This window comes from Dermacentor albipictus, chromosome 4 (assembly GCF_038994185.2).
Source record: "Dermacentor albipictus isolate Rhodes 1998 colony chromosome 4, USDA_Dalb.pri_finalv2, whole genome shotgun sequence".
In the NCBI taxonomy this organism is placed as follows: domain Eukaryota; kingdom Metazoa; phylum Arthropoda; class Arachnida; order Ixodida; family Ixodidae; genus Dermacentor; species Dermacentor albipictus.
In genome coordinates, this window is record NC_091824.1 from 154,366,142 (window position 1) to 154,393,895 (window position 27,754).

Sequence of the window (27,754 nt, forward strand, 5' to 3'; positions counted from 1 at the left end):
CGTACATCTGCTGATATCGTCAGGACGCTTACGCTAGGGCAAGCTTCCACACTTTTTCCACATTATTTAGCGAAATTATAGTAATTTTGCTCAGAAAGGGGAATGTGCCAGACGACGAAAAGTGCAATCTGAAACACTACTTGAGTCAACGCTTTTCAGGCTGATTAAAAGGCGCGAAACTGACTGGAAATGCTCCACTGAACTAGTGAGGGCTTTACGTGCTGCCAAGGTATATCAGCTGTGGAAGTGGTTAAGGCCCAATGCAGCACATGTGTAACGTATGCAGCGAGTGGACTTGCGTCAAGTGTTGGGCATGCCGTTTCTCTGAGGGCGGGATGTACACACAAAAAGAAGACTTAAGTAGACTAAGCGTCTATTTTAGTCTATATACGAAGTAAATATAAACAGTTTCGCTAAGTTTCCGGAGCGGTGATAATGGTAGCTACCGAAACTCTGGAGCACGACTTGTTGTGCCTAAGCCTGCGCTCTTTCTTTGAATTTAGATTTTAGCGCCTTTTCTATTTCACTGATATATGCAACCACAAACAACTCTCGTAAAAGTTGTTTGCGATTACAGTATATGCCTATAGGCATATACTGTAATAACTTCGTAATGGTTGACCATTATTTCTACTGGTAATGTGCATCTTCTGCTGCACATTGGTCACCCTGATTGTCCTGTACAGATACTACACACACTTGCGCATACTTATGCGCACAGAACGTGTTATGACAAACGCCACTGCCGACGGCGGTTATTCCGGACAAATGAACGCTAGACTTCAGACAGCCAGGTATATCACTAGAAAAATTGAACGCTGACGATAGCACAAACAATAAGGTGGCTTGTTTATGATAGCGGCAGCCTTTTAATTTGGCGATGAGGCCGGATTCGGGAACCCGGGCACACCCTCTCGCTTAGGCGGCAGCTATCGGCGCCGGCCCGTGCCGTGGCGGGCCACGCGGCCAAGGCCGCCCTCGCGGTGCTCCGCTGCGTCACTTCCGCACCCGTCACCATGACGACGGTCACCCACCGGCGGCGACCCAGTACGCTACGCTTCCAGCAGTGGGGCGACCTGCGCAGGGGGCGCGGCGCAACTCTGAATGACGAAGAGAAAAAACGTGACGAAGAAGGTTCCCCCACCGCATGCTGCCTGCGCGACACTTCCCCGTGCCGCCCCCTCCAGAGAGGGCAAATGGCATGGTTCAGTGCACTCAGAACATGAGCACATTGTTAGCGCACAGCTACGAACACATTCTCCGAAGAGCAAAAGGCTGTTCTCTACTTGCGCGTGACATCAAGCATACCTTGTTGGGTCATGAGTAATATACGAGACTGTCGTGTTATTTTTTTTTTATTTTGCTTGATATCCACAGAAGCGTTTGCTTTTGGCAGTTTCAAGAGACTGCAACTTCCTGGAATGCAGTTTTGAATGCTTATACTTGCTGTACTGACGAATGCGCGGAAACGTGTGTTTTTATTTGGAAGAACGAACCAAAACCCACGGGTCGGCGTTTCAGCGGGATTAAATAGTATAACTGTAGTGGTTGACCAGGTATGCCATTTGCATTGTAAGCATGACAATGTAAGACGGACAGTTTCTTGGTGAAGGAAAGCAGCACAAACAGCAGATAGGAATGAAGTACTTTTTCAAGTCTTGCTGTAGGACTCTGTCAAATGTACACTACTCCCGCATAATGTTTCGCTTATTTTGATGTACAATTGTAAGACCGCTCTCGGTAAGCATACAAAATTCTGCAATCGAAATGCGAAGAACCAAGCGATTGCACTAGACAACCAATGCAAATAGGGTTCTCAATGTCAGAGAACTCAGCAAGGGCGCGGTCGCGATAATCTCAAAGAAGAAGAAAAGAAACGTTTAACTTGAGATTCTTTCAGGTGACGCTTCCTCGCTTAGTCACTGCCATAGGGTTCTTGCTCAGCCGTTGGAGAACTATACTAGTTTCAGGGCAATTCTTTCTCGCTAACTCGGAGCACATCATGTTTTTTTCCATTCTTCCGATTCTTTCCCAAATTCCGTCGCTGTCTAACCAGAACTAATGCTCATTTTCCTCATTTCATTGAGAGAGAGAGAGTAAACATTTATTATCGAGGTTGAGTGCAGTTTTCTTTGCCATTTCCTTGAAACTTTGTCGAATCTCCACAGTGAGTATGCGCCATTAGTCGAAGAAAACCAAGCCAAAGTGAGCAGCAAAAACTAGTGTGAGGACCACCTCATCATAAACAACAGCGGCATCTTGTCTAAGCCTGGTCGTATGCGAACCTTTGAGAAAGAGAATTTGGCGAATTGAACCAAGGCGCCCCTGTTGGCCAAGGATTCTCTCAGAAGACCGTCTTCAGAGTGAGGTCACCTAAATATAAGGGACATGAATATGCATAGTTTGCTGGCACGTGTGGCGTGAGACATCTGTGAGGAGGTGAAGCCGCAAAGCGCAGACTGCTGTATGTATACGTATAAGAACCGAGACGTGACAGCTATTCAAGGGCTTCTGAGAATGGAAACAAGCAGCGGTTATGTTCACGACAGCCGCCAAACTGCCGCTCGGCAATTTACGACAGCGAAATTTCCTATTGTATATATATAAAAAACGCCTTCCTCTTTTTATTCCTTTTGCATCGAATATACAGATCGTTATATAGCAGGATTTCTGGCGTCATTATGTAGTCATAGTAACTTTTTGGAAGATATCTGAGCTGCCTTGCTCACAGTGATCAGTTTGCTGCATTCCTCTTTATTAAAGACGTCGCCGTACTGCACACCCGATTTGAGAATGGAATGATTAAATGTTGTTCATTTATAAACGCTATATAGAGGCCAGCGCCATCTGAAGCGAAAGCTCGGTGAACAGTACAATTGAAACAAATGGAGCCACTCGACACTGAGTAGCGTGACGCCCTTCTCGCTATTTCCAAACACATGCTTCCAAACTCTCCACCTGAGCCCACCTGAGCCCAATTTGATTTAATCTGAGCATCCTGCTCAAAGCATGTGCCACGGTCTGCCGCTGCCGAGGCGTTCGCATTACGCTTACTTAATATCAATCTATTCACACTAAAAATCAGCGGTTTAGGCATGTTGTTTAGCCCCGGCGTCACAGGAATTAATCTTATAATGTTGCTCGCACTTTTTATTTGCAGCGAAGGTTATTATGCCTTGCTTGTCGGCGATCCTAGCCATGATACGCTAAATAAATCGCTAAAGATCATGAGCAACAACAGTGCATGTTTAATCCACACTCCAATGCCAGTTGCAGCGGGCCACGATAAAAGTAATGAATTTAGAAAATATTTACGCTCACGTCGCTAGCCTACGTTTATCATGACGCTGTCGTCGCATATATTTTCTTTCTCTACACAGCTTACTCCGCGTGACATAGCTTATTCTCCAAATTCATTCCTGTACAACATAGCACTGGTTCGGGCGCTGTATTTTCAGAAAAATCTAAGCCTGTTAGCACGCGAAATCTACTCTACTATATTTTTTTCTTGTACACAGTGTTTGAGCCCAACGAAGTTACGAAGCTTTGGATACGCCGGTGTTTCTCGTTGAAGAACAGCGCGTATAGCCTTATGGTATATAAAGCGATCACTGTACACTACATGACTCAGCATTCGAGTTTTTAGTTCGCTATACAGTTCCTTACACATAGTGTGAATGCATAGTGTATCGTACCTTAAAGTGAGATGAAAGAAGTCGGCGAATTCAGTCATCACATGTATACGAAAATAGCGGGATTGGTGCAATTTGTATCCTTATGTGATCTTTATTGTTACGAATCCAAAAGAAGCAAATATTACGGCGATCTTCAGGTCGGATGAATAGCACCGTTAGGGTATGCTTTCAAAAGAAGTAATTTAGTAGCAGACAGAGTTGTCACTTAAAGTGTTGGAAACGACAAGAACACTAAAATTATCCACGATAATCTAACGAGCACGCTGCGTGCACTACTAATGCGTATCTAAACCTTCAGCACTCCTTGAAGACAAGTGCGTAAGATGTCCTGACAGGTTGCTAGAAATCGAAGTACATTTGACTAAAACACTTGCAAGTACCAGATAAAATCAGATGTATACTGCGATAGAGGGGTAACTACAGACTACTGAGAAAGTTCGTCCTTCTTCGCTGGAAAGAAACTAGACTAATGGTGCTGATGGCACAAGTCGGTTATCAAATAAGCTTTTATAATACTGGTTTACTTCAGTTTCAGTTTATATTCCAGGAACAAATCGAGCGCTGGCAACCCCACCTCATTTTTCTTTGTTTTCTTTTTCGGTTACAACAGATTATTTTTTTAAATACTTAAATTCCTGTAGATGCCCCCACGCTTTTCAGCGAAGTTAGCTTTTGTCACCTTCTACGGGAAAAGAGCTACTGGACGCTCGTCGCACTAAACTTTTATTTTTCAAACAGCGCCATGTATCCCCCGTTTCACTCGAGGACAAAGATCGCTTTTCTTGTGCGCGCATCTCCTCTCGCACGACAGGGCGGTGTATAAACGATGCTCACACGAACCACCCTTGACGCTTCGTTAGCCACGAGAGCCACCTGCGTAATCAGGCGCTTTACATTCGCCTTCAAAACAAGCCCTAGCGGCTCTGAACACTCATTACTCCACTTTAAAATTGAAGCGAGCCGCGCTCTCTTCGACTTGTCGGAGAAGCCAAGGAGCTAACTGTGTGACTTGGTGAATGTGTTGCGCACGCAGGAACCTTTCGCTCACATTTACCGTTTTTTTTCCTCCTACTTTGCATGTTCTATCTTCAAAAGCGTTGTAGCGAGCCCGGGAATGGGAGCTCGCGCAGTGGCGGCAAATTCCATTAGCGTGAGCAAACAGCGCGCGACCAGTTTGTGAACCGCGGGAGAAAGGCGAGGCGTTCGTTCGTCCAGCGGCGCTGACTCCTTGAAGCGCGCTCGGTCGGATCTCGTATTGGTGGTGAAGCAGCCAGAGAGCCGCTTCTGGAGCATTCACCCTCACACAGCGGAGTCTTGCAGGTAGATGGAAGCATGCTTTTTTATGCACACATGATTTGGAAGAGAGTTTGCTAACGCGGCCGCCACGTTTGAATCTAGTGAAGTCACTACGAAGAAGACAGCCCGACGAGGGAACTATCCTGATGTGCCTGGCTAGCGCAGTGGCCCTTAGAAGGCAGAGCCCTTGTCAAAGGAAGACCGAAACACGTAACGCGAAACACCGAAGTCCAACAGCGTAGTGCTTGAACCCTACTTTCGCCCAGGGTGGTAACATCTACTGCCATGCCGTTGGTACGCGACCTGCTGGTCGGTGCGAAACACCTTACATTTATTACCGGTTAATCTGCGTGTCCGAGGAAACTTCTGCATAGCTTCTTCACTCAGTCATGCGAGCAACTCACTCACTCACTCACTCACTCACTCACTCACTCACTCACTCACTCACTCACTCACTCACTCACTCACTCACTCACTCACTCACTCACTCACTCACTCACTCACTCACTCACTCACTCACTCACTCACTCACTCACTCACTCACTCACTCACTCACTCACTCACTCACTCACTCACTCACTCACTCACTCACTCACTCACTCACTCACTCACTCACTCACTCACTCACTCACTCACTCACTCACTCACTCACTCACTCACTCACTCACTCACTCACTCACTCACTCACTCACTCACTCACTCACTCACTCACTCACTCACTCACTCACTCACTCACTCACTCACTCACTCACTCACTCACTCACTCACTCACTCACTCACTCACTCACTCACTCAGCCGTCCCTTCATCGCATGGATGAGGTTTGCTTTTTCCACTCACACATGGAATGCTGCCTGAGACACTTGAAACGGCTTCAGCCGTTATTGAGCGAGAGAAAAGGCGTGAATGAAATGCGAAATAAGCGGCCTCAATGAGCTGCACATCGCAATTACGTACCTGTCACCATGTGTTTCCATTTCGGTGCCAGTCTCGCACACGTCGCGTTCAGGCAGGTTTTCGGGCTCCCGAAAATACAGTACGTGGCGAAGTACAACCTTACACAACTTCAGCTGACACATCGACGCTGATCGCGAGCGTCTTCAGAGCCAAACAACTAATCGCCGTTGCATCTCACGACCGGGGAAGGAACTTTTTCTTTCTTGCCAGCGCCTGTGTACTACTCGACAGCGCCGCCATTCACCCTTCCATATTAAGAGAAAGCGAGACGGCGGTTTGTTTATCTGGCCATGGCAGTTTTCGCCGCGTTGCTTACTCCTGTTGTAGACGCTGTTTCCCGCGTGCTCAGAGTAATTGCCACCACCGTCGCGCGCTGGGAAAATGAATGGCTACTTCTGATTAGCGGGCTGTCGGTGAGGGCTAATTAATAACGGGTTCGTAAGCCACAGCGCTGTAAGATTAGCGGCCGGCCGCCAAGACCGCGATCAAGCGCAGGGCGCACGTGTTTTGGCCGAGTTTCTTCGACCGTTACTTCCAGTGCTCGCGGGGGAGGGTATTCCCCTGTGGTAGAAGAGAGTCACCGTTGGGAAGAGGTGTGAAAGGCGATTGGCAGTCGCGATAAGAAAAGCTTTGCGTGCGACGAGTAATTGAAATTCTAGCTCGAAGGGATGGGAGTGGATGAGGAATTTTGTAATGAAGATATTGCCTTCGCACAGAGGCACCCGGGTTTTCATAAATCGGTTTGTCAAGTGAGACTCTATCGAACACCTTACTATATAACTGCCGCGGTGGTGTACCATTTGTTACATTGATTAAAACGTTTATTACTTAGGCATAAGTTGAAGTGGTGCTGACCGCTACTGGTGCCCTGTGAAATGTGGTGGAATAACATCAACATCTATGTATGTATGTATGCATGTATGTATGTATGTATGTATGTATGTATGTATGTATGTATGTATGTATGTATGTATGTATGTATGTATGTATGTATGTATGTATGTATGTATGTATGTATGTATGTATGTATGTATGTATGTATGTATGTATGTATGTATGTATGTATGTATGTATGTATGTATGTATGTATGTATGTATGTATGTATGTATGTATGTATGTATGTATGTATGTATGTATGTATGCATGTATGTATGTATGTGTGTATGTGTGTATGCATGTATGCATGTATGTATGTATGTATGTATGTATGTATGTATGTATGTATGTATGTATGTATGTATGTATGTATGTATGTATGTATGTATGTATGTATGTATGTATGTATGTATGTATGTATGTATGTATGTATGTATGTATGTATGTATGTATGTATGTATGTATGTATGTATGTATGTATGTATGTATGTATTTGCGCTTGCCCACTGGTAGGAAGGGGATAATTCAGAAGTGCAGACACAATAATGTGAAGCTCACAACCAATGGGTTTATTGGACACCGGTCAGACATACATTGGACGTCACCTGTTCGGAAATGTTTATTATGTGGAACTTCATGAACTCGGCGAAAGAGTGGCTTGCACCAATCTAATATTTGTGCGGGAGCTGAATGATAAAGAAAGAGCAAACGGAATTACAACCGATAAAGAAGACCAGTGCCTTAATAGCCGAAGAAGACGTCTAGTCAAGAACCTCGCGCCGCCTCATTTATAAGTCCTCTTTTTTTTCTTCTCCTTCCTCTGGCCCGCACGGTTGCCGCTATAGTGCATCAAGATGTATCACCGACAGGTCGCTCAAAGCACGATTCTCTCGAGCGTGAATTGAGTGATATACTATGTTTTATGGCAGCACTCGCATAGTGGGCTATTCATTCACAATTCAAGAGGAGATGCAGTTGTCCGCTTTCAAATTCACCGCAAATAGATTTCAAAGAACTACTTCTGCGAGGAATTCGTGCTAACAAGGCTGACCGTCGGAAGTCCGGTATACATTTCATATACATTTCTAGCGGAGCCAATATCGAGGTAGATTTTTATGAAATGTGGCTGCTTTATATCGTCCCGCAAGAAAAATGTATGATAAAGAAAGATAAATAGCTGGCTGGTACAGTCTGGTTGATTAGAACGAGTCAGTACGCTCCCTTCCTTTCTTTTAATGAATATTTACCCTGATTCGAAACACTCGAAGAAATATGTTCAACTATTATAATTTAGCATCCGCGCATGCTGCGAAGCTATCTGTGTAATGCGTATTATATTCTAGTTTTGTAAAATTGTGTAACTTTTGCACGTACACGACCAGTATTTGAGGGTCATGATCATATTGAATTGTTTCATCAACAGTCAAATTTGCCTTCTTTAACGTAACACGCTTTGATGCAACCAAATTTACCGGTTTACCCTGTAGAAGCGCACAAACCATTGAGGGTTTAACAAAGGACAGACATTTATTTGCGAAAGGCGTTGCAGATCACGCGTGTAAAAGTAATGCTACAAGGGACATTGTCGAGCGTCATGCACCTCAACCAATGTTGCAACAGACAACAGCGTGATATGTTTTGAATAAGTATTCCCTTGCCAGCTTCAATCACACGGACAACTGTATGACATCGCAAAGTGAAACCTTGTCAATTGGTACATCTCAGAAAACGTGACCACCGCTTTAACACTACTCACAACTGGAATGTGGCGCATAATGGCACGGCGATTGTTATGGCCGGTGCACGCGCACTTCGATAGTCGGCATATTTCTTGGGGCGCGGATGCTATAGGAACGTTGTGACGCCTCCAGAAAACACACCGCTACGTTATTATCCACACGACCGCCATCAGCAAACTCGGCGCGACTCCATTGTGAGACGATCAATGAGCGTGTCCTAGGCGAGCGATCAAAACAAGGCCAAGCGCAGAGAGGCCAAAATGCCGCCGTATCTCCGGGCAAGTGGTTTCAGGTGCGCGCTCTCCCAGGGTGCGTTGCTCGGGACATGTAATTAGCATGCCGGCGGCTGCAGCCGGAGAGCGTACGGCGGAGTCCTGGCCCTTGAGCAACAGAGCCTAATTGGGTCCTCGAGAAACCCTCTCCACTCCATCTCATAGCTCCACCCGCCCAGTCCGCGTCCTCTTCCTGGAGCCGCGATCGAGCCCCCCTACGAGGATACTGGAAAGCACATCGCCGATCACGTGGTTCACCGTCAGCGCCGCGAAGCGCGTCGGAGAACAGTGACCAAACAGCGCAATTGGTCCGCCGGTTCGGCACTCCCGCCACCGGAAACGGAAACGCTTCCGGTTAAACGAAGCCACGCGTGCGCACAGAGTGCCGCCAGATTTTTCAGACCGTCGCAGCGTGGGTTCGGCTATAGATGGCTATTGGCGGCGAGGAGTTACGGAGTCGCCCTCTATCGGAAGCGCCTCGATGCCGTAGTATGAGGGATCACGTGACGCGCTCCTCATAGGTTTTGCTGTCAGCGCTCATTGAAAACACCACGCGCGAGCTATCCCGGACATTTCTGTAAGTACTTTCGAAACGAGAGAAGTTTCTTACTGTCTAAATAATAATCTTGGGCAAGCTGAAAGCACACAATCGTTTACAGTCGCTATCTCTTTACCGAATACGTACAGTGAACGCCACTGCGCGCGGTCGCCGCGATGGAGTCTCCCGAACCGGCTTCTTGCGTGAAAGGTAGGTAAACGCCGAGAGCAAACTATGTGAAATATGTTCTTATAGTGTTTGTATAACTAAATGGAGCGTAATAGAATGAAGCCTCAATGCAGCGATCGCGCAGATTCGCAGCGACCGACTGCGCGTCTGCATGCTTGTCCGCGCACTGTTTCGCTTTCTCCGCGCGCGCGTTTTCGCACCGTGCCATGAGCTTTAGGCCGCAGAATATGAGCATTTGACAGTATACAGGCAACCATTGTTGCGTGGGCGCTATCAGAGCTGTTCAAAAATAATTTCATTGTAGAGACTTCGACGCCTACGGGGACTGTGATGTGCCGTCGCGACGATGCAATCTTTTTTTTTCTTCTAAATTCTTTGACCTTTCAATACTATTTTTCGAGTTGCGTCGCACTGTATGTTTATCGGCGTTCTCAGCGTGCAATTTCCCGCTGCTCCTTTTTTGTAATCCAGTGCATTGATTCATAACACAAACATGACTATATGCTATGCATTCTTTAAATGTGCTTCTCACCGCTGCCTTTCCACTCCACTGAACTTGGCAGTCTCTATAGTATCGACAAGTTCATAGACCAAACCGTCATGACCGTCAGGCAGCGGACTCAGGCGAGCGTCTCAGTGCGCGTTTTCAGAACATCGCAGACCGGGCGCCGTAGCAGAAATCTTCCTCGCGTCTGTGCTTGCTGCATACCCGAGTTGTAGCCGATGACTGCCGGTTTTATGTTTCGCGAGCCAAGCTTCACACAGCTTCTTGTCCTGCGGCTACGTGTGAATAAGGCCGACACCGGACTCCGTCACGTGCGTCCGGTCCTGCGGCACCGAGCAGTAGCCTACCATGTTGCGCGCCTTCAAAGGCAGCCACTACCTATTGTAGTGCTTTCAAGCGTTGTAAAGGAGACACTCGAAGCGGGAAAATTTCGCCACTAAATGAAAACCGCAGCGTACGAGGGAATTTAAACTCGTTTTCAGCTCGCTTCGGCGCGCCCGAAGCAGCCGACGCGGCTGCTATGTCCACGTGATCCCTCCTAGCACGTCACGCCGACGGTGGCGCCAGCTTTTCCAGTGGTGGAGCTCGAGGCCAATAGTTCGGCATACTACGGAGATGCATGTTCGCGTCGCTGCCTGTTCCCAACGGTATCCCGCCAGCTTCCTGTTCTTTCATCGACACCGTTTTCGGTGCTCGGATTCCTCCGAGGCGCGCCGCAGTCTTGCGACCCTGGAAACAGCCCAAAAGTGGCAACATATATGACGTCGTCAGAAACTCGAATGCGAAGAAAAAATCGCGTTATATATATATATATATATATATATATATATATATATATATATATATATATATATATATATATATATATATATATATATATATATATATATATATATATATATATATATATATCGCTGTCTTTTCTAGGTTTATACGACGTTTACTAGTCTAGCCGGGCAGGCAGGATGAAAGGAATAACCGAACGAACATTTACGTAAAAAGCGAGGCAGGGGATCATTTATGAAAGGCCGAAGTGCGCTAACAGTCACCGTCCTTCGTTCTTGCGACCACCGTGTTTGACTTTAGTCTTAGTTCCAGTGTAGCGATTCAACTACTGAAAGGGCCGTTGGCCACCCTTATTTGCTCTGATCAAGTAGCAACATAAAAAAGCTCTTTAGATATATACAAGTTTTAGGAGGCTGTACAAGCGGTCTAAAGAAGGCATATTGCATGCCAAGGAAAAGGAGGACAAAAAAAAAGAACGAAATTAAAGCATGCGGTGGGCTGCTTTGAAGATTATATGTCTCGCATAGATAAAATGACGAAAGAAAAAGTAGGAATGGAGCTGTGAAGAGCAACCGGCGCGGGAAAACAAAATTAAAAAAAGAAGGTGACGGAGAGCAAGCGCTCCGACGGTCGCGCTGCCGAGGAAATTGAATCCAAACTGGTGGCGTCTTGCTTGCGAACCAGCTTGGCGTCTTCTCGGCGGTTTCCCGCGCCGTCACACTCGCTGGCTTTTCAGTGCTGGCGGTCTCTCGCTTTCAGCCGCGAGGTGTCGCATGAATAATTTCCGGTATGGAGTCGGCCGCGCCGCCGCATCGCAGTGGTTCAGGCCTGCGATTGGCGCGCCGCCTTTTTGAAAGCAAACACTACTTTTGGCGTGAACCGCGCTCGCCATTCTGGCTCCCTTTTGGTTTGGCTGACTTCCTTTTCAGCGTCGTGTGTGCTGATTCGCAAAGACCAGGCCTATCGGTGACCGCACACTGAAAGAAATAGGCACAAAGGAACTTGCCTGATCCAGCGCAATCTTTGATTTGTTTCTCGATTTTTTTTTGTTAATAAAGGTGCACGCCACTAGGTTGAAGAAATTCTACTTTCAAATATGTCTTGAAACCATCTTCAAAAGGCATCTGAATAAGGCTGAATGCGAAAAATGTGCGTCAGCGCAGATTTAGCACGACGACTTGGCCTTTCTTTGTTTTTTTTGTTACATAGCCCAAACCATGCGACACGATATAAAGGGGCGCTATACTGGCTGCCACAGAATTTGTAAAGAGAACGTGTTCTGCGTTAATACTGTATATTTACTTCTGGATGTTGCCCCGGGGGACGGGTAGGCTGGGAATGGTGTGCCTGTAAGATAAACACATAATGCATAGCAAAGGAAACACACAATAGTGTATTTGCTTGTACAAGGCTCGGGCACACGCGCTTGAAAAATATTCCGTAGCGATGTTTCACTAAACTGAGCATTTAGTCCTTGCTGTCGACGTCAAACACCCTTTGTGTAACGACCTATTTTGCACGCGTACTTACTCATTTATGTCCCCTGTTAGCGTAAATGTCAATGCTTGGCAGTTAACAAGGTTCCGATTCCTTGGATGATAGCCAATAGCGAGATTAAATCAGATTACAGGGTTTCGCGCGCCAAAACCACGATCTGATTATGAGCCGCGCCGTAGGGGGGGGCTCCGAAAATTTGGACCATGTGAGGTTCTTTAACGTGCACCTAGATCTAAGTACACGGGTGTTTTCGCATTCCGCCCCCATCTATATGCGGCCGCCGTGATCGGAATTCGATCCCACGAAAAAAAAAAAAGTGCTTAGCAGCCGAACCCCATAGCCACTAAGCAACCACGGCGGGTACCGATAGCGATTGTTCGGTATCATGTCCGGAATAGAGCGCGCTGTCAGCATTTCAGCGAGGACGTTATATTTAGGTTCGTTTGCCCGAAGAAATGCATTTTCCACGGGGACGCCCAACTGTGTGCACGCCAGTGGGACAATGTGAGAGAGCGGGAGTGCTTTCAGGTCAAGACAAGTAAGCATGGCGCGTGTGCGTATCTAATGGCGGAGCTCGCACCCTGCTACAACAGCGTTATCTTTCACCCCTCGAGGCGTGAATATTGCATGGAAATGACAAAGCAATAAAGAAAAAGTGCTAGAGGGAGACTGGGCTTCCAGCTGGTAAGCCTGCGGAAGGCACAGCAAATGCCTTGGGAACACTCCAGGCAAGGCAACAAAGGAAGTACGACGGACTGGCTTCTTGCATAGTATGTTCTGAGGAAGCCTACCTGCCACAACCAGCAGCTGCTGGCTTCTTCGGTCCGTTGCCCACCTGAGACCCTCTTGCCTCGGGCGGTAGCGGGTTCCAATCTGTCACACTCTCTTCCACCGATGAGATGGAGGAGGGAGGACACCCGTCGTTGCCACCTGTGTGCATAATGGGAGCTCTCGGTCAGTGCTACGGAGGGCTACTCGCCCCGAGTCCCCACAAGAGCTTGCTGTTGTTCATGTCTCGGCCCGTAGTGGTTTCAGCGGCTGCACATTAAGGCTTCTTCCTACATCCTCAACTCTACGTGATGTTTCTGGCATCTAGTTGATGATGTGATGGGGGAAATTAGAGTAAGGAATGTTATTCAGGACTAGGTGTTACGAGGTCAAAAGGGGCCTCGTTAACCAAACCAGTGTAAACGAGCGCTACTTGCCTGGCGAGTCTGTCTGGCATCGTTGTTACTGAGAAATCCTCGTTTCCCCTTTCACCCTCCCCAAAAGTAGGGCAGCCAAGCGGGGGCGTCCTTGGTTAACCTCTCTCCCTTTCCCTCATAGTTTATCTCTCTCGGAACCATGGCACCGGATTAAGTTTGTCAGTAAACAAAAAACTAACCGACTAACTCGCTCCACTCACTCACTCACTCACTCACTCACTCACTCACTCACTCACTCACTCACTCACTCACTCACTCACTCACTCACTCACTCACTCACTCACTCACTCACTCACTCACTCACTCACTCACTCACTCACTCACTCACTCACTCACTCACTCACTCACTCACTCACTCACTCACTCACTCACTCACTCACTCACTCACTCACTCACTCACTCACTCACTCACTCACTCACTCACTCACTCACTCACTCACTCACTCACTCACTCACTCACTCACTCACTCACTCACTCACTCACTCACTCACTCACTCACTCACTCACTCACTCACTCACTCACTCACTCACTCACTCACTCACTCACTCACTCACTCACTCACTCACTCAGACGTACATCTCCTGAGTACTAGCGGTGACTGAAGAACGTCATTAGAAATGATATAACTGAGCAAAACCCTGCAATAGTCTAGTAGACGTGACAGTCAAGCGCAGCACAGTCAAGTCCGGCATTTTTTTTAAATGCCGCAGCAGCAGCAGCCTAAGCACTAAAATGTCCCCGAATTATGGTTATTCAACGATGACGAGCACTGTGTTGTCTTGATGAAGGTTCTTCTTTTTCCAGGAATTTCAGCACTTGATATATATTTCTGAAATTTTGTATTTTTGTTCCCGTGCCTTCTCACGAGGTGCGTAAATGATCGCCGTAAATGGCGAGCAATGCCTGCTATCTCTCCTCCGGTCCAGTCCCTCCAGGCCGCACTGCATCCTCTGCATGGGGGTGTCGTGGCGTTAATCGGCCACACTTGCTCCCAACGCGCCCCGATTAACAATCCCACGCCCTTGCAACCGGAGTTCAGAGGCGAAACTATGCGAAAAGGTCACGAGCGCGCGTTCAGTGGAGAGAGAACGGTCACTTCTTGCAAAGGTGTCGTGCTGTTACTTGGTGGTTTCGTGCCCGCTGTGACTTATCAGCCTGTTTTTCACCACGCACTCAATCGTGTCTTTGTCTCTGCGCAGGTGAGTGTGCCATGCTGTTGTTCTTGCTCGGCGGGACCGTGCGGCGTTCATTCGGTAAGGTGTGCTACGACGAGGTTTAGACTAGCAATCTCTGAAACAGAGGCTCATCATCAGAGAAACCGCTCAAGAATGCTGTTCTCTAAGCAAAAGATCGTTCACAATAAAGGGTAAAGGAAAAGAAAAGGCTTTTGTAACACAACACGAAGGTACAAGCTCATCATGGTGGGCAATATATTTCGGTGGCGAGCACCTTGGTCAATACAGTAAGACCCTCATTTCATGGTTCAACAATTCGAAATATAAAAAAAAGAAACACAAATAATTTTTGGCTTTATACAATACTGAAGGCCCGAACAAAGGCCCAAGAAGGAGTGAATAATGGTGCAATCATGAACACAGGCGTAAATTAAGAAAAATCATATATGAGAAAATACGAGGCAAGAGAGAGATATATATCTAAACAAAACTACACTGCTTTAATAATTTTCCTCAGTTGAAAGTCAGTACACTTTGTCCAGTCACTCTGCGTCTTTCGTACTGCGTAGGTTTTCGCGCTGCCCTCCAAACACGAATCGGTACAAACTTTCTTGCCCTATTATTCCCCTTGAAGGCAAGCTTATGCGTTAATTGTTTTGAATTGTGCAGATTTGTTTCAGTTCCATGTTTATTGTTTGGCGGATTCACGCGTATTTTCTCGGAAAATGAGACGTTACAGAACTACGTGCGAAGGTAGGCAAAATACAGAAAGCGAGGTCTGTTGTGACAACATGCATAAGATATCTGCAAGACTTAGAGCTGCGCTTGTTGGCATGGATCTGTGCTTAAGCCTACGTCTTTTCTTTGTTCCCGTGCTTTTTTGGGCTGTTTTGATTTTAGGCATGTATAATACATGCACGCAAAAAAAAAGAAGAAGAAAAAGAAGAACGAAAAGAAAGAAAGAAAGGTTGCTGCCTAATCACGTTGGCGTGGTACACGATTACAAAACATGCACCGTGACAAGACGGTCATATGCATCGCTGAGAAAAACTAAAAACGGCGAATAAGATATAGCGCGTTTACGATGGAAATAGCGCTAAAAAATAACAACGAGAAAAATCCACATACTGAACACATAAATATTATATCCCGCTAGAAACATCGAATAATAAAAAGATGATGCCATGTTTGCGGCCGCTTTGCACAATAAAGAGGAAGCCGCCTTTGTGAAATAACTTCCGGGCCACTCCTTGCTGCCAGCGGGGGTCCAGAGATGTCTTCGGGCCACGTTTCGTGAAGCTCGTGTAAGACCCGTGTATGGGAATGAGGTGGCGGAGACAATCATCTTTATCAGGCCATGGAACAACGTTCCTGTATGTACTCCCCACCGGATCGGCAGAGTAGCACGGAATTAAGTCCTCTCCATTGTGTCCCATGCCTTGTGTAAGAGTACTTCAAATGCGCGTAAAAACAAGGCTGACTCAGACTCAGGGCAATTACAGTGATTTGCAATACTTTATCTTATTCTTATTTCTAACATATATTATTTGGTAGAAACAGCTTATAGGGGCATTTTATTTTTTACTCTACCGTATCAATATCAAGCAGATTAGTTGACCATTTTAACAGCGATACAATGATTACAGTATATTTGAGAAGCGCGAGGTAAGTTAAACATACGCTTACATGAAAGTTGCGTTATGGTAATCTATATTGCCACGTTGTAGTGACGGTGAAGAATAGAGTTGCGAGAACTGTGAATTACGTAACTAACTGTTTATTGGGCGAACTTGTGTCCAGCCAAACAAGTAACACTCAAGCACAACGACAGCGGCGAGCAAAGTAGGCTTTCTTCGAAAATCTTATCTGCGGGTCAAGCGCGTTGGTTTTTATACATGACTCGTCGAAGGCTCCAGCGTAATCGCTGGTGCCCACGTGCCTTCCAGAAAGTGCTACACAATTCGTGTCGCGCGTATAGTCGTATTACGCAAGTCTGAGAGAGAACATACACAACAGATAACATTCAAGTTCCAAATAATGCCGGCGCGTCTTGTGCTGAGCAATAACATAAGGTCGTTATAGCGGGTGAAATGCAGACCCCTGAGAAAAGTACACACGTCAATATGAGCAAGAGACGGTGCCGCGATCACTTCGATAAAGAGACATATGTGCGCTCTACGCGTTATGCCTAGCCGCTGAGGTGACGTATCTTACCTTGTTTTGAACAAAGCATGATACTACACGTACTAGACAGCTTGCTCGAGGAATTGCATTCCAGACGGCTGCATCTTTTGCAGTTCACTAGAAAAAAAGGCACATGTATCTGAATAGGGGAATCCAACTTGGCCCAGATATAGTAGCTTGACCTCGAAGACGATTTTCATCTGTTATCTCGTTTCTTCCAAGCGGATTAAAGAAACATGCTCCGGGTTCTGCCTTGTCTGCTTGTACACCTAAAATAACATACTATCCTCATCGTAATATAACGAAGACTGTGCGCAAGTCATGACGGCAGAAACCGATATGCAGGGGTAGATTGCGCGACAAGCTTTTCCCGTGGCGAAACTAATCCACGGATTAAATTGTATCACGCAGATAACCGTAAGATGCCGCATAGGGATGCTGCCGAGTGGGCAGCGGCGAAAAGTCTGTCGAACGTATTGCGTCTTCGTCCCTCGACAAATCACTGTATGTAAGTACACCGTCTTATGGGTACATTAGATCGGCCTACCTTGAGTACTCGAATGCTCTGGGGTAGAGCTTTACATTCGTTTCGTCAAAATGTAGCCCCTGGCGCACGTTTTTCAGACCATTCAGGGCACCGCGCTGCTGTACAGTCCGCTCTCGAGACTCGATGACCTTCGTTCTGGAAGCGGAACCGAGATCATACTGGTTGTGATTACATGGCTTCTGCAGCTTCCGTTGTCGACAGGCCATCTGCTGTGGCATTCTCGGCAGGGTGTTACACGTGCGCGCCTCGAACACTTTCGAGTAGTTTGCAGTTTCAAGCAAGTGCGCTACTTGAAGTACGCCCAGAAAACCCTGCGAATAGAGTTAGCATTGTTGTCAGTTGTGTTTTCTATGGAAGCGCCACTACGAGTAGCGGGAGTGTAGTGATCCGACTTCGACACCCTCACAGAACTGTCCGCCATGCTTGTGTAGAATAGACGTAGTGATGACGTGTTCTCACTTAAGGCCTCCGATTGGCTTGGCGAATGGCAGAATGCTCGGCTCAGACATACTTCCTCTAGCTTGTACTTCAGTGGCATAAGCATTGTTCTAATCTGAGTTGGATTGCGGAACAACCATTAGAATGTACCGTTATTGTCACTTACATGGTGTATTTTACCCGGGAATAAGTTCACCCGGAGATACAGTGCGTAACATTGCAGGAAGAAACAGTATAATACCTCAGAGACACTGGCATTTTAGATCGCGAGCGAACCGTTTAAGGATCGAATTTCTCCATCGCGATTGCCTTTCTTCCACAGCTACCGTAGAGGACCCAAATGAGACAGAGAAATTTGATCCCGACAGGGCTAAATCGCGATCGAAAAGGCACCGTGTGAGTGAGTATAAGTTGTCGAGTGATAGAGGTAAAGTCTCGCGCAGGTGTCACTCCTCCACGACATTTTGTGCTGCAGCTTATTGCCACTATCACTAAGACTTTAACCCCACCAGTAAACTTATCCAAATATGAAATGCTTCGTGGAAGCACCCCCAGATGTCGGCTCACTGAAAACAGTGTCGGAGAATGCGGCAGCTCACCTGAACAAAGTTTAGCAACACCAAATAAAGGAAAAAGAAGGCTATATCTTAGTGTTCATATAATGAGACGACTGGAGTTCATAAGAGAGGCTTGTTGGGCTAGTTGGTACATGGTTATATTAGGAAAATGCCAGCAAGCTTGAAGAAGGGAAAAAAAAACGAGACGCAGACATAGACAAGGGAAAAGAAGCCGCTTTCCTGTCGCTTTGTTTATGTCTGCTTCTCGTTCTTTCCCACTTATTCAAGTTTGCTGGTATTCTCCTAGTATAACCATGAATATGAGATCCAATGTAACATAGCCAAAGCATTGGCTGAAGTCTCGCTTTCGCACCACGCTGCCACTGTAAAACTCAATCCGTTTTTCAATAGCTCAGAAATCAATAAATCTTGACGCAATATTTTTATATAGCGCAGCTTGTTACACCCGAACTTGGAACGATGCGTGCGATGTGATAGAGACGATGCTGATCCCTGTGTGCTGAAAAAGAAAAGTGAAGAGGGAGCATGAAAAAACAAAAGAAAAAAAATGTGGATGGTTAGGTTAGGCTGTAGCAGGCGCTCGCTTAGACGACTGCGCTTACCATGGTACTGAGGAAGGAAAACGGCAGACGCATCGTTGCTTTTATTGACTACTTGTTCGCTTGGCTGTCGTTTGGTTGTTATGCGCCTTTTAGGATAGGTGGGCTTACATGGGTCTCTTGTACACTTTGCACGCTTACGATATTGCCGAGAACATAGTTTAACTGAGTGAAGTGTCCTTCTCACTTCACCCTTCCCCTCGGGGGTGGTTGAAATATATTCTTTTAATATTCTATGCCGGTGTCAGGCACTTCAGCTTTCTTCTCGCATTCTCGACGCATTGATAAGCATTAGGTTCAGAAGCTGTGAGCTGATCGTTCGTTTACTCCTAGGAATTTAGCTTTCTGAACACCACTGCAGTAACTCAGAATTAAGTAATAGGTCATGCATACTTATTAATTTCCTTTTCTTTATTGTGCGGGACACAGACATAGAACGGGTAGTACAGAAATGCAGGGGGGATATTAACCAGAAAGTTGTTCTTGTTGGCTACCTTGAAGCGAGGACGCTTCTAGATTTTCTGCGCACGAAATGACGATAGCGCGAGGAGAATTTTTCTACTCGAGAGATACCAGCACTGCGCTCACTGAATCTAACAGACACATCGAACTTTAACCAGATGTACCGGGGTGGTCGCATAAGAGTACGCGAATTACGTCCATTAATGCCCGCAGCATGTATATGACTTGTAGAGATCTGCAACTGGTACTTCATCAGCAGGTGTAGTGCATGTCAGAGTAGGGACAGCATGCTGCGGCTCCTTGAACATCCGTGAGTATGACAAAGCCGGCCATTCCGCTGAACCTTGCCGGCGTCTCTCGGCGTTGTGCCTTCAATCTCTTATGCGTGCTGCGCTGGAATGATGGAAAGTACTGCGCATGCAAGCGTCTCGATCGCAGCCGCCGTTTTCTGCCTGGAGGACCGTCAATGGTGACGTCGGCGACGTCATACAGTTTCAGTGGCGTTTCATTATGTAGAAATTTATCTGACCATTTTCTTGCGAGTATAAAGGACTTGTTCTTATTTCGAGAACAGTCTTTGGAAGTGGTGCTGTGAGAGCCCCTGGCAGTTCGAGCACTTGAAGTTGGTTGCATGGCATGTATCTTTTGTGTGGTTCTCCACACACTGACCACACCACTGAGCCTGTGGACGCGGCTTTCACCTGTCCAAGCTTTAAACACTTGTGGCACTGAGGAGTTTTCCAATAAATTGGCGAACTGCGTGGTGGAAGTGGCCGACCTTAACATATGCGGGGATAGAGTCACACTTAAGTGTAACCTTGACGCAGCGCATAAGACGCCAACAAACAAAGACACCAAGGAAAGCAGGGAAAATTACTTGTACTTACTTATTGAATTAAAGAAATATTATAATTTTTTTAATTCAGTTAGAAAGTACAAGTAATTTCCCCAATGTTTCCCTTGGTGTCTTTGTTTGTTGGCTTCTCATAATACGATTAATAGGAATCGGGCCCTTCGGTTAACTCCCTTTCTTCTCGTTCTTGACACAGCGCGTATTCCAAAGGCGGTCAATGTGCGCGTTGTCAGCACCTCCGGTAGCAGGCTTTATACATACTGGAAGGTCCGCGTTTTGTACGTTCGTATCAACATCACAGATGACGCCAGCTGTGGTGATATTGTCTTCAGGTATACGACACCGGACTCTGATGTTGCCCAGCTGCGTTGTATTCCGCACTGTGCCCAGCGCGCTCCTGTTGGTAACATCACTGTCCAGAATGTTTCTTTTGGTGTTAAGTCTCACATACTTAATTTCATTCGGAACAATGATTTTTCTTTAGAATAATGACAGAGCCTGCCTGTTCAGGACACGCAGATTGCTGTTTGAGTCCTGTGGCAAGAAGACGAAGGTATGCGGCCAGCGTTGAGGTACAGGCTTCGGAGTAGACACATTCGATGCCGAGGAGGCGTGGAGACCCCGCCAGGCTCGCGGTCTTACACCCGAGCTATTTCCAGTGACAGCGAGGACACTGAGGTATACGCTCCGCCTCAGGTGACGATTCCTCAGACGATCAATTCTTGACCGTCTTGAGTCACAATACCAAAAGAAGACTTCTCAAGACGCAAAAACTGAATTCTAGAATGGGCATCGAAGCGCAAGGCGATTTCCGATATCTGGTGTGCGAGAAAATGAGCAAGAACTGAAAGCCCGAAATACATGCTATGACGCAATCTTAAACTTTCCCTACTTGCTCCCCATGACTTCACTGTGGGCACAGATGGCAGGGAGCAGTCAGTTGTTCATTAAAGAAAAGCGCTATATTTAACTCCAAAGCGAAACAGAAATCAACCAGGCAGTATGCGCGAGCTTTTTTCCCACATTTTGATGGGAGAGACCGAAGTCTTCGAGGAGGCCGAGAAATGGGAACGTCATTCAGTGGTCTGATTGCTGCCCTTGTTCGGGCGAAGAGATGTCCATAAATTAAATTAGGGCCCTTATTTACGGTTTTCTTTGTTAATTAGTGTTATTTACTTCCTAATGCACTGAAAAAGTGGTTTACGAAAGCGTCCTACAAGTTTACTTTGGAGTACTGCTTCCTTTTATAGCTCTAACATTCGTTCAACGTAGCATGTTTCGTGTATGATGTTAAAATTCATCTCGGCTATCCTATTTCCACTTTAACACGAGGACGGGCTCGATAATGCGTACCTCTGCAGCTGGTAGCGACACGACAGTAGACAAGCAGAAAAAAGAAGGATGGCTCGTTAAGCGGAGATTAATGTGCACTGAAACTAAATAAAGCCAGCCTGCCATTTTCTTTAAAAGCATGAAAACAAGCTTCATGCTCTGTTTGACGCCGTCAGAATAAAAAGATGAGTGGTTGCGCGTGCTCTCATTAAATATTTAACTCTCGGTAGTTATTTAGCCGTTAACCGTCTTTATTTTTTTCCCTTCGAGCCTACACAGAAAATAAAGGCTGTAGTGGAATCAGGAGAGATCAGCTGCGCTGCAAGTTGCGGCTTCGGTAATTTGTAGGAAAATCCTGGAGAGATGACATGTTTAAGAGGAGAGATGACCTCTTAATTGGAAATGTCTGAGTCACTTCAGAGCACGCATGGTCCTGGGAAAGCGCGGTAGCAATTATACATCTCCGACGAAAATTTCGACAGCCCATGGTGGCTCAGTGCCTAACGGCTTTCTGCTGCTGAGCATGAGGTCGTGGGTTCGAATCCCAGCTGTGGCGGCCGCGTTCATCCGGAGGCGAAATGCAAAAAAAAAACTGCTCCTGCACTTTGTTAGCTCAGCGTTAAAAAGTGCCAATCAGCAATTACGAAAAAGAAAACCCTTGTGAAGCACTGCTTCTAGGTAAATCAGCGCGCGTTTCGTAGTAGATGAACAACCTTTTTCTAGATATACGTAATTAGACCCGGGCCGGCGTACAGACGCCACCACAGTCACCCTCACTAGCGGCTGTGCTTTCGCAGAACCGTCGCCTTCTACCTTTTTTCCTTTATCGCTCCCGCTCTTTCTTTTTTAATTCTGCCTTTGCTCCTCGCACCGAAAACTACTGCCTGACAGGCGGCCGTTTCGAAGAAGCAGACGTGTATCTTTTTTTCTTCAGCTGTTGCAAGCGTCTCGTCGCCATGGTGAGTGGTGCCGCGGGCACTCGGGCTGTTCCTCACATCGGGTGCAGCGCTATAGGCTGTTCGAATTCTCGCAACGCCATGTTCGACTGGGTTCCTGCTGCAGTTCTGGGCCGTCGCATCGGTGGTGCGCGCTGGCCACTCGCCTTTCCACCCCATCCGTGCTTGTTGTTCTTCTTCTGGTAGCGATTTCTGGACTCGCAGCGCTTGTTCGCTGCAGCCATCGATCGGGCCCCGGTTACGAGCAGACGGCGAACCGCACACGGGTGCGTGGCGGGCGCCGTCGCAGCGCGTCACGCGCGTTCGCGTGACTTGCGCCATCGCCGGCGCAGCTCCTCTGCCAACCTCCCTTCCCCATCCTTTCCCCGTGCCTCCTGCCTATGTTCCCTTACCTGGGGATAGTCCAGCGGACGGCGCGGAGCGACGAAGAGCTCCACGTAGAGCCTAGGGGTGAGACACCGACGACGGTGTCTGCGAAAACCACTGTTTCCCTTTCGGGATGCACCCGAGTTCGGGAGAGAGAGAGTGCTTGACTGGCCGATTTAAAAAGAAGCTTTGCTACGACCTTTTGTATCCACTCGCCTTTTTTGTCTTCTCGGTGCTTTTACCTCCCGGTCTTTCACCGGACGAGATAAGAGCGTGCTTTCTATATACCGCGGCAGCGGTTGAGTGTACAACATTAGGGAAGGACCGCCACTTCACCTCAGCGTCGCGATTCGTGATCCGCCGATTCCGGTGCTCCTCCCCCGCGGTAACCAGCGCGTAAACGTGTGTCTCTGGACGAAAGAAGGACTCGCGCACGCTCGCATGCGTCGGCTTTATACGGCGATTTCCCAGGACAAGAATTCTCCAAAATGATCCCGCTTCAGAAACAGGCAAGGAAAGCGCATCTTGAAATTGCACGAACCTGCACTGAGAGTGAAAGTAAGAGCGAGACCTTGCGCGCGCACGCGCGCAGTTGTAGGAGAAGGACATCGGAGAACAGCTTGGTGCCGCCGGCTGGCCTCTGCAGCCTCACGATATTAGTCCCGGCGCACTTGCTGACAGCGTACGCTTGCTTAGCCGTGGACGTAATTAGGACTTTAATTTTGTGCCGGGAGACAGCCCCTCTTTCCTGGTTTCCTATCGCCACAGACGCGCTGTCATGGCGCTCCCGTCGTGCTTTCAACCCCGCCAACGCTGGGAGCAACCGTGTTGCATATATCTCATCTGTTGCCCAAGTTTGGCTGCGTTTATTTTTCTTGAGCTCTGTGAGCGGGTAGCCTGAATAAAGGTACAACGAGAGAGATGACATCAGGCTAATGCGGAAGACGTTACAGCAAAGATTATTATATCAAGAAAGAAATGGCGTACATGAAAATTTAACCAGCCGGCTCGTCCTGTATAGACAGCATTATTCGCCACATTTGCAGTATCAACGACGAACTATATCTCAGTAGTTTAGCATTGTATTCCTTCTGCGCTGTAGGAGTTTTGAATATATAATGTAGCGAGGTCTATTTCATTTTTTCCTTGTTTCTAACTCCCCATGACTGCTCAGTAAAGTTGTACCGGCTTCAACGTACGAAATGAGGAGATGAATAAATCAAAACGGAGTGTACTTATTATGGGCACGTGACTGGTTTATATTAGATGGACGGTGTCGTGCAGAACCGCTACAGAATATCTGAGTGGCATTAGGAGAACAGGCTCCATTTGCTTTGGTGAGCAGCCGCTGAGTTCCAAACTGGCGAGAAAAAATATGAGCGGGCGAAATAAGTTCTTACTCAAAGACTGTTGGTAAGACCGGATGTCAACCAATCGTATTGTTTATACTAACCAATTGCATTATTATCAATGGCAAGCGACCAATGTGTAACAACACTGACAAACGTTAGTATTCGCGAACTCGGCCCCAGTTCTTGAGCTTACATACAGACGAGCACGTCGTATAGGACGTGAAGCCCAACGCGATCTCTGTCGCCGGAATTGCATTAAGGTTCGCTCGGCTATCACTGAAGATATAATTAACGCGGAAGGTGCAGCAAACGCATATGCAAATAGGCAAAGAAAACTAAGTAAGGTCGCATGGGAGACTTTACTGTGGTAAAATAATATTTACATCACTATACTCTTGGCTTTTGCAGAAGACGTAGTTGAAATGTTTTAGCTTCTTTCGTTATCCGGAGGAGAGTGGGTTGTGGGCTAGTGGCGTCAGGGGGGCGTGGCGGTTTTCGTAGCAGTAGGGTTTGCATTATACTGGGTAATGAAAGAGGTAACTAAAACGAAGCAGTCCTTTTTCTTTCACCTTTGAAATCTATGGTAGCTCGGGTACACTATCGATGTGTCTCAAGTACGGTCACATGTGTGCAAAATCATAAACATAGGAGCTGAGGGAACAAGTTACCCATAATTCCAAGTCCGAAAAACCAACGAAGAAGTCGTAGGCGAAGGGGCAGAGTTGTGCCGAGATTCACCAGCTACAGCGACAAGTTCCCTTTGATTTTAAAGGTATTCAGAATTCCCGAGTTCTGCGACTCTGTTCGCGTTAACCTCGAAGAATTACCGGCACGCCAATCCCGAAAAACAGTTGGCACCCTAGTGCCCATCTCAGCTTCGCCAAGCGTCGATGCAGAGGGGGCGCAGCAAATCGCGGTAGTAAATGCCCGCCAGATTTGGCCCGCCTGTCCCGAGTATCACATGTGCCCGCGAATAGCCGCTACAGTAGGTGCGGAGCCACAGGTTGACTACTTGTGATACCCAAATATATGCTGCATTCATCAAAACTTCGTGCTGGCGATTAGCGACCGTTATCAAAGGTGCGTATGGAACTGCAGAACTTCAAGGCGGTAACTTGCGCATGAAAATTTGTCGTCCAAGTGAAATAAGGAAAAGAACGTTGGAAGTGAAACCCAAAAGTACATTAAGGCTCTGCGAAAATGTGTGATGTCGTAAACATGCTAGCGATAGTGTTTTGAGGGAAGGCTTTTACCAGACGCTCGAGCAACCCCATGAAAAGAGGAGGCAATGCATTATGTCACGATTATAACTTTACCAGGACGACGGCACACTGGGGCAATGTTTATAAACGCGCGCGCGCGCACACACAGACACACACATACACACACACACACACACACACACACACAAACTATATATATATATATATATATATATATATATATATATATATATATATATATATATATGTATGTATATATATATATATATATATATATATATATATATATATATATATATATATATATATATATATATATATATATATATGACTGGCCATCGCAGCATTATTTCAAGCTTTTATAGGTGGAAATTGAGCGCTCCAGCGTTTGCGGCAGTAGTCTAACGCGCATACTAGTGGTGGTCTTCGCTAAGAATATAAGAATGTATTATATTAATACTGCGTCGACCGCCGACCATGCAATAAGGTTTCTGTCGCGTGTAAGGAAATACTTTGAAAGCGTTTCTTTCCCCAGAAAACTGCTCTCAAAGGCTCCAAAATCTCAAAATCTCGCTTACTGAGGGATCATACGGACTTTTGCGTGTATACTGCCGCCACCAGACAAGTGGCCGATTTGCATAGAGAAAAGGAAAAAAAGAAACATTACGCAAGGACGCGTGGTACACGAGCCAATGAAGTACTTCGAGGCGGCTACAAATCGGCGTCGTCAGGTGTCCAGTACATCAACATTTCTCATTTCGCTTCCTTTCTTTTTTCGTGATCTTGAAGCCCCTTGAAAACTAAAAAAGAAAAAAAGAAAAAGAAAAAGACGAGAAGCAGCCATGGATCTTGATATGAACAGCCTGGACCAAAAAAACGAAAAAAGAAGAAGAAGCGGCATATCATCTCGTGCAATGCCGTGCGGTTTCTCCGTACCCGCAATCAGCAGGGCCGAGCTACCAACGGGCGTGCTCTTACGTAGAGATCCTTGGCGCAGCACTTTCATTTTTTTTGGGGGGGGGGGGGGGCTGAAAGAAAGAATGAAGAGGATGGAAGAGGCGAAATCGTTCTCGAGATGCACACTTGCGTCGCGCGCTTTCTGGGGAAGAAAACGCGCTGTTGCTGATGGCTGCCATCCGCTCACCGTGTACGCTCAGAAAGCAACGCGGGCGTCTCGCAAGAGCTGAGCGCGCAGTCCGAGGAACGAACAAGCTCCGGCGTTCCTCCGAGGCAGCTGTACTCGTTTCTTCGCCTTGCCGGTGCGGCGGCCGCCGGCGCCGAGCTCAATAATAATTCTCTCCCAAAATGCTGTTTCCATTTTTTTCTCTTCCCCTTTGTTTCCCGCTTTCCGCGGCATTGTTTCGCGAAAAAGCGTGCGCATGAGCGCGTGCAGCAAACCTGGGCGCTCGGCGGCTAGCCGCAGTTATACGAACCTCTTTGTCAAAGCTCCCAAAGGTTAAAGAATTAAAAAAAAAAGATATTGAGAGATAAAGAGTCTCAAGAAATCTAGCGAGGCCCCGTTAATTGCCTCAGATTGCCCCTAACGTTCTCCATCTCGGTGTGATTAATCGAGCCGGACGCCATGATAGATTGTCCATCGTTCGTGGCGAGGCCCAGGGGTGCACTTCTGCTCCCGCTTTGCGATCGGCCAGCCACCTGGCGAGAATACACGTTGTTGCTATTTGCTTCTGAGTACTTGGCAGTGCCTCTAAATACGGTCGCGAGAAGAGTTCTCCACGGGAGATCGTCGTCACCAAGTCTTTGCGGGCAACCATGCAGGTATCTTTGTTAGAGCGCTAGCTGTAGTGTTGGGCGACTGGAGCAGGTGACTTTTTTTATGGATTTATCGCGAAGTGCACACGAATGGTTAGAAAGTGAACAGGTGGAGTGCTCGGTCGCATTCACGTTTCACGTTAGCGTAAGGTCTGACAAAAAAAAGAAAAACGATAGATAGCAAGAAAAATGGAAAGAAAGGCTGCTTTCTTTGTCTGTGCGGCTGCCCGGCATACAAAGCCGGTAATGCAGTGAAGCTTCTTCCGACACTATAGATGCACCTGTGTACATTCACACTGCTTGTTCCACGCTACGACAGCGGATAATCGTATAATTTGCAGGCATACACAGCTGTGTTA

The 27,754-nt window shown here is 46.9% G+C and overlaps 1 protein-coding gene across 7 annotated transcripts in view; it reads left to right on the plus strand.

Annotated features, from left to right (window-relative positions):
- LOC135903784 (RNA-binding protein, mRNA-processing factor 2a-like) overlaps nucleotides 1-27,754 on the plus strand; it is a 165,957-nt gene that overhangs the window by 85,811 nt on the left and 52,392 nt on the right. The window contains exon 1 of one of the 7 annotated variants that reach the window (XM_065434183.2): nucleotides 14,786-14,810. The exons of 5 other annotated variants lie outside the window; for them this stretch is intronic. The gene's annotated coding sequence lies outside the window, so the exon portion shown is untranslated. Of the gene's footprint in view, nucleotides 1-14,785; nucleotides 14,811-17,339; nucleotides 17,425-27,754 lie in introns of those variants that run through there. One more of the 7 variants, XM_065434182.2, reaches the window with a different exon arrangement.